Below are 11,955 nucleotides of genomic sequence, written 5' to 3'. Positions count from 1 at the left end.
AACTTTTACAATAATAAAGAAATAAAGAAAACTGCGTTAACGCGCGATAAAAAAATTTTCGGCGTTAATTAATTAATGACTTAACGCGATAATAACGCGTTAACTTGCCCAGCCCTAGTTTAAATATGTTATAATCTAGTATAAAGTATTCAAAGCTGATTGCTATGTGAATGACAAACCAAGCTCCAGTATATGGCCAACAAGGGATGCTTAGTACACATGGAGTCAGTCTGGAACCCATTTTACACACACACACGCACACACACACACACGCACACACACACACACACACACACAAACACACCCAGTCGTTTTAAGCTCCAGTGTTAACGTTAAAATGAGACATATTAACCACAGCCTCATAAGTTAACATGACCTAAGAGAAAAATATCTAAAATAGAAAATACCGTTACGTTAATATCTTCACTTACCTCAATTTCTTTCTTTCCAAATTGCGTACCCCGCTATAGTTTAGGCTATAGTTTGCCAATTACCCCCTATTCTGTAGCAAAACTTGTGTCATGCTCTAAGAAAACACGCAGACCCATGTGTACACTTACAATGAAAGTAAAATTATAACCTGCATGCAAGGCATGTTGTGTCTGTCGTCAAAACTGGCCGGATGCTTCCCTTCCGACACCTCGTCCATCTCCTGCTGACAACGCTCTGAAAGAAACAGCACAGAGATAACAAGAATTTGCAATATAATATAACTAACATAAAATTGGCACATTTCCATGGCACTGTTACCTTCCAAAATAAACCCCAAATAAAAATATGGCCATTAAATTACTAATTTAACAATAAATACCAAACTAAGCAAACTAACACTGGGAAATACTAAGAAACATACAGACACTACTCACAGGACATACACTTTTGGGATAAAGTCTGCCGTTGACCGTCTACTTCAGCCAGTGTTCTTCTCCCCTTACGCTATCTCCGCTAGCTGTTTTGCAAGGGTACCGTCTCAGCATCCGGGGCTCAGCACCACCAAAGACTATTGTGATTGGTTTAAAGAAATACAAAGAAGCCTGGATGTGTTGTCCCCTATCCCAGAATGTTTCCTTGTGCAGCCAGACAGGTTTGGAAATTAGGTAGGTAGCTTCTCACACACTGTGACCAGAAATGGTTAAAGCTGTATCTCCAGCGGTGCTTGCTTAGGTAAACCACTTGAGGACAGTGCTTTGACGCTCAATTAACAAGAGATTTGGGGTTAGTTTTAAACAGATTATCTTTACTATGCACCATCAACGTGCAGGGCAGCTATCTTCTTGCTAGCAAAGGGCTGTGGGTCACATACACACCCAACCACTGCCAAGCACTCTACCGAGGGAGCACTTTAACAGGGCGGGTGGATTAAAGTGGCAAGATATCTGTTGTTAGGCCCGTTGGTCTTTCAACTTGGTCAAGGCTTTGGTTGACACAGTTTTGTCTCAACTTTTTATCCCTAGCCTAAAAGTTGTGCTGGGTCTCCTCAGTGGGCAGTAAATCTCAGCGCCATGAGAAATAAATCTACAATGATGTTTGTTCGGATATCTTGGTGAAAATCTTAGGCTGAAAAACAATCCCCTGTCTTTTTACTGTGTCTGCCAATTTTGATGAAGAATGGCCCAAAGCAGTCTATTCCTTTGGAGTTGCAGTTTGGCTTTGAGAGTCTGAGCCTTAGAGGTGGTAAATTAACCATTTTTGGAACTGATGCCTTCTAGCTTCGACACTCAAAACAAATAGTAATGATATCTTCATGTTGCTTTACTGGCAATCAAAATCTAGATGGCAGTAGAGCCTTGACCCTAGGATAGGAGCTTGGTTACTGGATGAGCAGAATGAAGGACTGGATGGACGGCAGATGCCTTAGTGAGGTTTTACAGTCAGCACTGAGGGTCTTGAGCATCCCAACCAGGGTTTAAACTTTGAGAGCAAATCTCTTAAAGGCTTTGACTTTACATCTGTGGATATCAGAAGAAGCCGTAGCTATCTTGTTAAGTGTGAACTGGTGAGGCTGGCAAAATGTATTGTTTAAGGCACCCATGGTGTCTGAATAGGGGGTTGGAAAGACACCTACCCAAACCACACAGCCCTCTTCCAGCTTAAAGGGGTGATAGAATGGTTGTATAGAGTATATCACGCTGTTCTTTGAGGTCTCCTGATAGGGTATGTAACATTTGTTGGGCTAAAAATGTTGTTTTAGCTGTTCTTTTGGCCCTCACACCCACCCTGCTAAATTGACCTGGCTTGAAACGAGAGTTTTTTTCTGCCTTATATGGTCTGCTCATGAATATTTAAATAAGCTGCGCGCTGATTGGTTGGTGTGCACGAGCTTTGCTGCGGCACACAAACATGACTAAAACATCCAAGGTGGCGATAGCATGGTTACCGTATCTGTTTGAGCCTGATCAGAGGAAGGATCTGACATCGAGGAGCAACCTGCCAGTAAATTGGAAATGACTTCTTCAGACTGGTAAGTTTTGTCATTTAGCATTTACTTGCTTTTTCAACATTAGAGGTTTGTTGTCACACTAGTGTAATACTCCCACTTCAGTGTTGTAGCCTAAGAATAACTTTGTATTAGCCTTGTTTTTAGTATTGTAAGCAACATAACTTATTAATTTGCCACATGGACAAATATTTTACAACTTGTACCCTCGCAATTTCAGTCAAGATGTCCAGTTGGCAGAAAAGTTAGTGGCCAGTTCATAGAACTGCTCTCAACGAAAGTCTCTTAGTCACATTGTAACATTTGTTACCGTATACTCTCCTGCTGAATAGTGATTGATTGTGATTATGAGTTACGTACATTCTTTACCACCCAGAAGTAATGTTATCTTACAACAGGACGTCCATTTAGCTGGACAGGAGCCTTTTTTCTGTTCAGTTTGTATGCTACGTCTAATGCTATCTTGGAACTACTATCATGCAGATTAGATCATCTGACTATGAGATTATTACCTTCTTAACATGTAGTAATCTAATGTAGTATCTTACCTTGGCAGGTGTTCTTGTGGAAACTGTGCACACATGCCCCAGGGGAAAAGAAAATATGTTGCCAATAAATACCTCATTAAATAAAACTAGAGATACATTAACTCAAGCTACTTTATGCTTTCTGCTCATTCAACATTATGAAATAACAACAGGCTCATTATGTTTGTTTTTACAGGTCAGAAGAATAAGAATGACCTAGATTCCTGAGGAGATAACCTGTATGGCTCACCATCCTGGCCTTCATCCGTGCCTCAATATATATTCTTTGCAAAATGCAATGAATATTTACAGAGTTGACCATGGCCAGTTGAGAATCAGATGGATGGAAAGGTGAAGCCAATTTGATACCACTGTTAGCATTCAAGTATCTAAATAAATGTTTTACAACAACCATTGATTATTGATTCAGCATTATTACAAAACACAGTATTATCAGAAAACAAAATTACTTTATTTTGTTTCAAAACAATCATCATTACTCTTAAATCTAAAAATGTGATTGTCCACTACACCCTGTTCTCTTTGTAGGCAATGCAGACACAGGGCTTATAGGACTTTTGTGAGCTGGTGCTGGGTTTTCTTGGTAGAAGTGTCCGTGCCGTGACCCCTCTTGTGTCGTGCAGCGTGGAGGGAGTTTCTGGATGTTTCAGGGCAGTATGTCGGGTTGGGTGCCTGTCGAGCTGAGCACCAGGTCCTGGGGCACAGGACTGCTTCCAGATAAGGAAGGGGGTCGTGGATGATCTCCTCAAACACCAGTCGCATCAGGTCTAAGACATAGCCTGTGTGTGTGAAAAGTCATTTTAGCACCTATATCATTGCACATTCAGATTTGTTGTTTTGCAGTGTGTGAAAAGTTATTTTGAGTGCCGATAAGATGCAATTTAGTATTTTTTGTTTGTAATAAAAAAATATTTAAACTTACAACTTTTGTCTCTGTCTTCACTTCTTTGACGGTGTAACCTCCCCTGTTGGCCTTTGGGAACAGACGTCTGTACATTAGTTTCCCCTTGGCTGTCTTCCGTTGTGGCTGCAAGATACAATCAAACAAAAACATAAATATTGTAACATAACTGTATTACCTTTTACACACACCAAGCAAAATACTCCAGTTGACTCATAGCAAAGCAGTTGCTAACCTCTAAGCTGTGCCAAAGCAGGACTCTAACCAGTGTTGTTACAAGTGTCTTACAGTGGGAGCAGCTTAAATCTGAAATGATTTACATTTATATGGCCGGCCATTAGGCTTGATGTCTCTAGACCATGTTGTGTCTCACTCCTTCACTGAACAAACCAGTTTCTGCAGACAATTTGGTCCCCCATTCACATTTGCCTTTTCTAAAGACTTGTTTTGTTGAATGACAAAGTTCATAGGGCGTGTACATACCTGCAAAAGGCATCGTCAACACACAATCTAGCATTCAGTCATACCTGTTGTATACAAACACATTCCTGCCTATTGTCCAAATTATTTCACCAGCACCCCCCCCCCCCCCACAAAAGGAAATGCAATTGATTGAGATCAGACCAATCAGTGATAATCCAGATGAATAGTTCTATTCCTACTTTAAATAATTCACTAATGTGTTGGTAATGGCTCACATATTTGATAAAGTCACTCCACTCATCATGATAACAGAGATAACACTGCTCTGCTAAATGCTACCCAGTCACAATGCACACAAACACTATAAGACGTCTGGTTTGTAAGAATATTAGAAAGGTTTACCTTGTATGATATGTGCGGTCTTGAGTCTTATGAGACAGTTGTGTCCCCGAGATGACACACTCGGAGCATCTGTATGGCAAGCTGCATCTTTTCGCGTCTTGTCCTTGTGACATAGCGTTGCTCTGAAATAAAAAAAACTGCAAATATACATTGCAGTCTATATACACACGGTTTTCACGAGATTGACTAGATATCATATGAAATGATAACGTTTCCAGTTCTGTTGTCGAAGCAAACGGGATAACAGAGCTAGCTAGCTAGCTGAGTAACGTTACAGCTTAGCGCTAGCTAGCAACCAAACGATCATGATTCTACTCAGCTGCAGTTAGCTTTCTTGCTGAAATACAATAAAATGAACCTGACAAAGTGGACAAACATGCATGGTGAACTATAGATGGAGCTACATGACAACACGGGGTATTTATTCGAATGGAACAGTTAGGAAAATGAAACGTTAGCCCCTTGCCATTACAGTTTATCAACAGACATTCAGCCTATGCTAGCTACAGGATACCTTAGCATTGCCAATGTTACTGTTAATGACGAAATCCTACTTACAGCTTGTGGTTGGGATGACCAGACAGTCGGAACAGCAACAGCAGCTTAGCAAATCCTGCTTTAATTGTCCAAAGTTTTGAAAACTGTCTTTGGTGAAAACGTTCCCTGGGATCTCCTTATAAACAGCAGCCGAGCCCGTCAAGTGGTTGCTTCCTTGGGAAGGCTATGAGAAGTGTCACCGTTCCTTGTACAGCCTGGAACTCTGCATTTACGACCCTGGTTCATTGTCATTATCCTGGGAAATATTCCAAACTTTCTTCTTAGTAAATCCCGTCAGAGTACACAAGCAGCGTTCTCAGTCGGACATCTAACTGAGCTAACGCTAGCTCCATTAGGAGCTGGTCTCAGTCAGTGCCTGTGTGTAGATGTGGGGCTGGACCGTTCTCCTTATACGGTAATGGGCGTGACAAAGCTAATGGTTCTGAGATCCTGACGTCATCTTTTGGCTTTGTTGAGATTCGCCCGTTTTCAGCGGCAGATTCAAAATGTGGGATTTTCAGAGGAAAGGCATGTCATGGGATTTAAAGCTTCTTTGTATGTCCTATTTACCCACCAAACTGTCGGTATTCACATATGACAGGGTAAAATCGGTTTTGCATTCTATCACCCCTTTAAGATGGCCTACTAATAATGGTATTTGAACAACTCAGTCCTTAGTTTCATAACACAATTCCCAAGCAATAAAAACATATTTTAGATAGAAAGACAATGGTAAAACTATGGAGCCGGTGGGAGATAACCACTTTACATGTTCATGCATACCTTGTATGTGTGGGTAGGTCATAAGGTAGAGGAAACCAGTAAGCAGGGTGTTGGAGGTGGTGTCTGTCCCAGCTAAGTGAAGATCTAGAGTGTACATAATCAGTCGCTCTTCTGAAAAGTTAGAACCATCATCACCTCTCTAAAAAGAGGAGAATTACATTTTAATATAAAAAGACATTAAATGATATTATGCCTTACTGATACACACAAATAAACTATATGAGGCGTGAAAACTACACAAACTTGTGTGCACTTGTGAGCTAAAGATACATGCAGAACATGCACTACATAAGGTTGTAACTAGGGATGAGCGAGTACAGCAATATCTGTATCTGTATCTGTTAACCACATGAATTATCTGTATCCGGATCCGTACTTGGACTGGGCGGGGACTAAACCGGAAGTGGTCAGATTTAACCAGGAAGTGGGTCAGATTCTCTTGAAATGTGCGGGGCTTTAACCGGTATGTTATTTAAGCATGCAATTGATATGAGTTGATTAAAACTTGTTATATTTATTGCTGATTTGAAAACTATTTACATGACAGCATCAAGCTTCAGATCAATGGTGTTGTCATGGTAACAAACAAACTATATACAGAACGTTTTGCAACAATGAATACAACACATGCGGTTGCAATTATGAAGTAAAATGTAATGAACAAGAGTTTTCATACTCAGTATAACTTTCTTTTTTTAACTTTTTATTTTTTTATGATCAGTGTGATTTTTTTTGTTTTTGGTTCTTTTTTATTTATTTTATTTCCACACAAGGTATATATGTGTGTGTGTGTGTGTGTGTGTGTGTGTGTGGTGAGTGAGTAAGAGAGAGACACAGAGAGAGAGGGGGCGGGGGGCAGCTGACAGTAAAAAAAAAAAATGATGGCAGAGACGCAACGGGAGTTGCATTTAAACCAAGCAGCATGTCTGAAACCCACGTTCACCAGAAACCTACTGGTTACTATGTAAGGACTACAAACCCCACGTTCACCAGAAACCTACTGGTTACTATGTAAGGACTACAAACCGAAGTTAAAAACAAACCTGGAGCTGAAGAAACCCTAAACGTTAACGGAACAGATCGTCTCAGGTTACGTATGTAACCCTTGTTCCCCGAGATAGGGGAACGAGACACTGCGTCGGTTACGACACTATGGGAACGCCTTTAGGCATGACAGGGCTGAATGCGAATGAAAACTACTCCAATCCTATTGGTCCTAGTGAGACGGTAGCATGTGACGGCATAACCGTAGGGCATATATAGGCAACGCCGGCACATAGCTCATTAGCTGTTTCTATGAAGCAAGGCACTCCAGGCGGGCGAGGGGCGGTGAACCGACGCAGTGTCTCGTTCCCCTATCTCAGGGAACAAGGGTTACATACGTAACCCGAGACGTTCCCCTTCGAGGGGAACTCGAACTGCGTCGGTTTACGACACTATGGGAACGAGATACCCACTAACCCGCGCCGAACCCCGCCTGCCCCAGCGTGCAAGCAACCTGTGGGCACGACTAGGAGGAGAGCACCCGGGTGCCGGGTGCAGAGAGAAGGTCCAGACTATAGAACCCGAAAAGGTGTTGAGGAGTGGCACAGCCAGCTGCATCACAAACCCCGGAGGACGCTCCAGAGAGGAGAGCCATGAGGCCTCTATGCCTCTTGTGGAGTGAGCCCGTACAGCCATAGTGAAGGCAACCGCGCACCTGATAGGCCAGGGAGATAGCCCGAACGATCCAGTAGCCGATAGTATGTTAGCAGCGGGAGCCCAGCCTTGGGGACCCGAAACACACCAGCAACTGTCTGTCTTCCTCCACTGGGAGGACCTCAGAGGAGACACTCAGCACATCGGACAGGGCAGAGCAAATGGAGCCTCCCGTCCTCCGCCGTCACACGAGGTGGAGGATGAAACGCCTGCAGTACCACAGGCCCCATGACAGTGGACAGCACCATGGGAATGTACCCCTGTTATTCGGATGGGGTGCAGGATGGCCCTCACAATACCCGGGGCAAACACCAGGCAATGGGGAGCAACCGAAGAGCCTGGAGGTCCCCCACCCTCCTCAGAGAGGTGATAGCAAGGAGGAAGGCCATCACCAGGGTCAGGTACTTGGCTCAGCCGACTCAACAGGCTCGAAGGGGGCCTCAGCCCAGCATCGAGAACCACCGCCAGATCCCAGGCGGGAATCCTAGTGAGCCGCAGGTCTTATCCTCCGGGACCCACGGAGAAACGTACGACCAGGGAAGCCTCCCTAGAGACCCATCCCCGAAGGGCATGGAAAGCTGAATGGCTGCCACGTAACCTTGAGGGTGGATGGGGAAAGGCCCGCAGAGAAGCGGTCCTGCAGCAACCCCAGCACTGAACCACCGGGCAGGAACTGGTCCAGCATGCATCCACTGCACCAGCAGAGAAGACGTTCCACTTCAGGCCATACATCCTCCGTGCAGACGGGCCCTGGAGCCAAGGAGAGTCCGACCGCTCCCGCCGTCAGGCCCGCCTCAAGGCACTGGGCCGTTCATGGGCCAGACCCACAGCTGCCACAGGGCAGGGCAAGGGCGAAGGACCCGGCCCCTGCCTGGGACAGTACCCTCCTAGAAGGACCAGCTCCCAGGCAGGGGGCCCAGGGGGGCCCGTCCAGGAGCACCATCAGTCCGAACCCACACGGTGGGCCAGAAGGGGCGCTCAAGAAGCGGGGATTTTTCCCTGAAACCCTTCCCAAAAAAAACGGAAAGACGACCCCCGGGCCCCCCGCACCATGGGTAGCCCTGGGGGGGGCCGGGGGGCGTCAGGGAGAACCAAAGGACGTGTGAGCACCCAAAACGCAAAAAAGTCCCGACTACGGACCGAACCTTCCGCAAAGGACTCCCCCCCGGGCGGACCCCCGGCCCCGGGCCTCCCCCCGTCTCGACAGAGGTCTGCCCCCGTTCGAAGCCCGGGGAAAAACATGGGGGAGACAGGCTCCGGGGACCACGGAGGTTTGAGGCAGGCAGAGAGGGGCAAGGCGACCCCCTGGTAATTCAAAAGGGCCCAAAGTGGTGCCCGGAGTGCAGGAAGGAAGCTCAAGGGGCCCGGAACAGGCAGCAACTGGGGAAAGTGAGTCCCCAGACGAGTGATCCCCCCCCAAACCCCCCCGCAAAACGGCCCATACCGCGCCCCCCCGGGGGGGAAAGCGTTTTCCCCGAAAAAATCACACGGCAACGGGGCCCCCCACAGGGCTGGAAAGGAAAAGGCCCCTTCCCCCCGTAGGCACGAAGCATTGGGAACCGTATCAGGGGGAAAAGGGGTTTTCCCCCCGGGGGAAACCCTTTGGATTTCAGCCACCACTGCGGGGCCCCTTGGCAAAAGCCCAGAAGGTATCACCTGGAACAGCCCAAGGCCAACCCCCTTTTGGAAAGGTTTTCCACGGTGAGGGGCGGGCAGAAGGACCGACAGGGCCCGGGAGAAAAAGTGCCAGATGTCAACGGCCCACAACCCCCCAAAGAACACAGTCCTTTGGGGGGTGCTAGACACTCCCCCCCGTTGAGCCTCCCCCAAACGAAGAAGATGGGCAAGGAAAACTCCGTGCCGAACTGCCCCCAAATCCGAGGGGGACCGGATAAGAGTGCAAGTAATGGAAGACCCGGACGCCCGGGGCCGCAGAGGGGCCCCTCCCATCCCTACCCTTGGCAAAGTGCGAGGGGGGAGGCCAGGCCAAAGGGGAAAACACATATTGGACCCAAGGGAACCCAGGAACCCGGGGGGGACGAGGGGATGCGGAACAGCGTCCGCAACCCGGTACAAACCCCGTAAAGGACCGGACCGAGCAGGGGGGGAGGGGAGCTCCAACCTGATTCCCCAGGGGAACCGGTTCAGAACAGGGATCCCCCGAACGGGCCGCAGGCAGAAAACCCCAGAGGGTCCACAGCCCGGAGCCAAACCTCCGCCATGCACCCTCGGGGCTGGCGAGCGGGAAGGCGGCGGTGGCCCTGGTCCCCCAAGCCACGGCGGCGGGCAACAAACTGGGGGCCGAGGAAGAGCCAGATAACCGGGGGCACGGAGCCAAACTCGGCCTACCCTCCCCCCCGGGGCAGGCAGAGGGGAGAAGGCGCGGCGGCGGCCCGGTGTCCCCAGCGCACGGCGGCGGGGGCAAAACACTAGGGGGCCCCCAGGAAGAAAACCCCCGATGATCCCCACCCGGAGCCAAAAACCCCCGGGTACCGCCACCCCCCGGGGCGCAGAGCGGCGAAAGGCCGGCGGTGGCCAGCAGTCCCGAGCCCACGGCGGCGGGACACAACACTAGCGGGCCGCCAGGAAGAACCCCCTGATGATCCACAGTCCGGGAGCCAAACCCCCGGCCTACTGCCACCCCTCGGGGCTAGTAGAGCGGAGAAGGCCCGGCGGCGGCCAGCGCGTCCCGAGCGCCACGGCAGCGGGACAACAACCCTAGCGGGCCGCCAGGGAAAGCCCGCCAATGATCCGCCAAACATCGCTAGCGGCCGCCAAGGAGGGAACCTCAGTCGGCCTCCATGGGCCAAACACACAGTCAGCGAGAGAGCGGATCCGGCCGTCCGCGGAAAAGTGAGCCATGCGGGACCGCAGTGCCCGCACGGGCAGGGCCACGCAATGGACACAAACAACCCCTTCGAGAGCTGCCGTGGCGTGCGACAGGCCCAGACAAGCAACACACAGCTCATGCGAGTCTCCTACCGTGATGAAACGCGGGCAGGGAGACACACATCTCCGGAACTGGTTAACTGCTTGGACAGACTGCAACTACCAGGTGAGTAGGATAACTTGGAATCTTTCAACACAACATCAACCAACGTGCCTGCTGAATAGAAAAAAGCTAATGAGCTATGTGCGTGCCTATATATGCCCCTACGGTTATGCCGTCACATGCTACCGTTCTCACTAGGACCAATAGGATTGGAGTAGTTTTCATTCGCATTCAGCCCTGTCATGCCTAAAGGCGTTCCCATAGTGTCGTAACCGACGCAGTTCGAGTTCCCCTCGAAGGGGAACCACAGACCAAATTGACTGACGGAGCGGGAGCGAGCGAGCGAGAGAGAGAGAGAGAGAGAGCGAGAGAGCGAGCGAGCGAGCGAGAGAGAGAGAGAGAGAAAGAGCATTTCTCCTTGTTCTGTGTGTGTGATTGATCCGAGCGGGTTTGTAGGCGGGGAGGGGGCGCGGCCAGTTGAGGCGTTGCATTCAATCCGAGCACGGATATTGACTCATATTACTCGTATAATACTATAATACTATAATACCGGATACTCGTTTCAGCCGGATACTCGGATCACCCCTAGTTGTAATCTAAAAATCTTTTGAAACGGCACACATGCACGTGCACACACGCACAGACCTTATTCAGTTCATCCAGATAGCATTCTCCATGGACTCTGGTCTTCTTGTACTCTTTCAGCAAACCAATCTCAAGATTCCTACAAGTCTGAAAAGAATTCAAGTCAACATTCATAATTTGAATGAATTAAAAATATTCTTCCAACTGATAAATTTATCAACCCAATATATTTTTATTTTTACAAAATTACACCTCTGTTAGCGTTACCGGTTCACCCATCCTTCGCTTCTAGCCATCTTTACAGTTAGCTAAATTTACCGGACATAAGGCACCAAAAGGACAAACACTAATAGTAATTTAAAGATATAGTAGCATTGGATCTGGACGGGAAGGATAACTCTGGGAGTTGGAAGGGGTGTGTCGTGATTCTGCCTTCTCACTCTGCGTGTCGTGATTTTGGTTTCATATTGAATGTTGTTACAGCCCTATGAATCATTAATTTATTTCAATCCAAACCGTAGCCTGTATAAAACATGGACACTAGTCCACTGGTGTCAGCCATAGATCCCTGAAGAGGCAAGATGAAGCTCAAAGTGTGTGGCTCTGACCATCGTTGTTTTAGCAGTGTCTAACTCCCAGCTAATATGGA

At 47.9% G+C, this 11,955-nt stretch overlaps 1 long non-coding RNA gene across 1 annotated transcript; it reads right to left on the bottom strand.

The window, feature by feature from the left end:
• Positions 1-574: 574 nt before the first annotated feature.
• Positions 575-11,395, bottom strand: LOC116694445 (uncharacterized). The gene is made up of 3 exons (XR_004333152.1): positions 11,367-11,395; positions 6,032-6,170; positions 575-666 (listed from the first exon to the last, which is right to left on the bottom strand). It is a non-coding gene; the product is annotated as an uncharacterized LOC116694445 (long non-coding RNA).
• Between the last annotated feature and the right edge of the window lie 560 nt (positions 11,396-11,955).

This window comes from Etheostoma spectabile, chromosome 8, assembly GCF_008692095.1.
Source record: "Etheostoma spectabile isolate EspeVRDwgs_2016 chromosome 8, UIUC_Espe_1.0, whole genome shotgun sequence".
NCBI lineage: Eukaryota > Metazoa > Chordata > Actinopteri > Perciformes > Percidae > Etheostoma > Etheostoma spectabile.
This window is presented reverse-complemented; position numbering and strand designations above follow the sequence as displayed.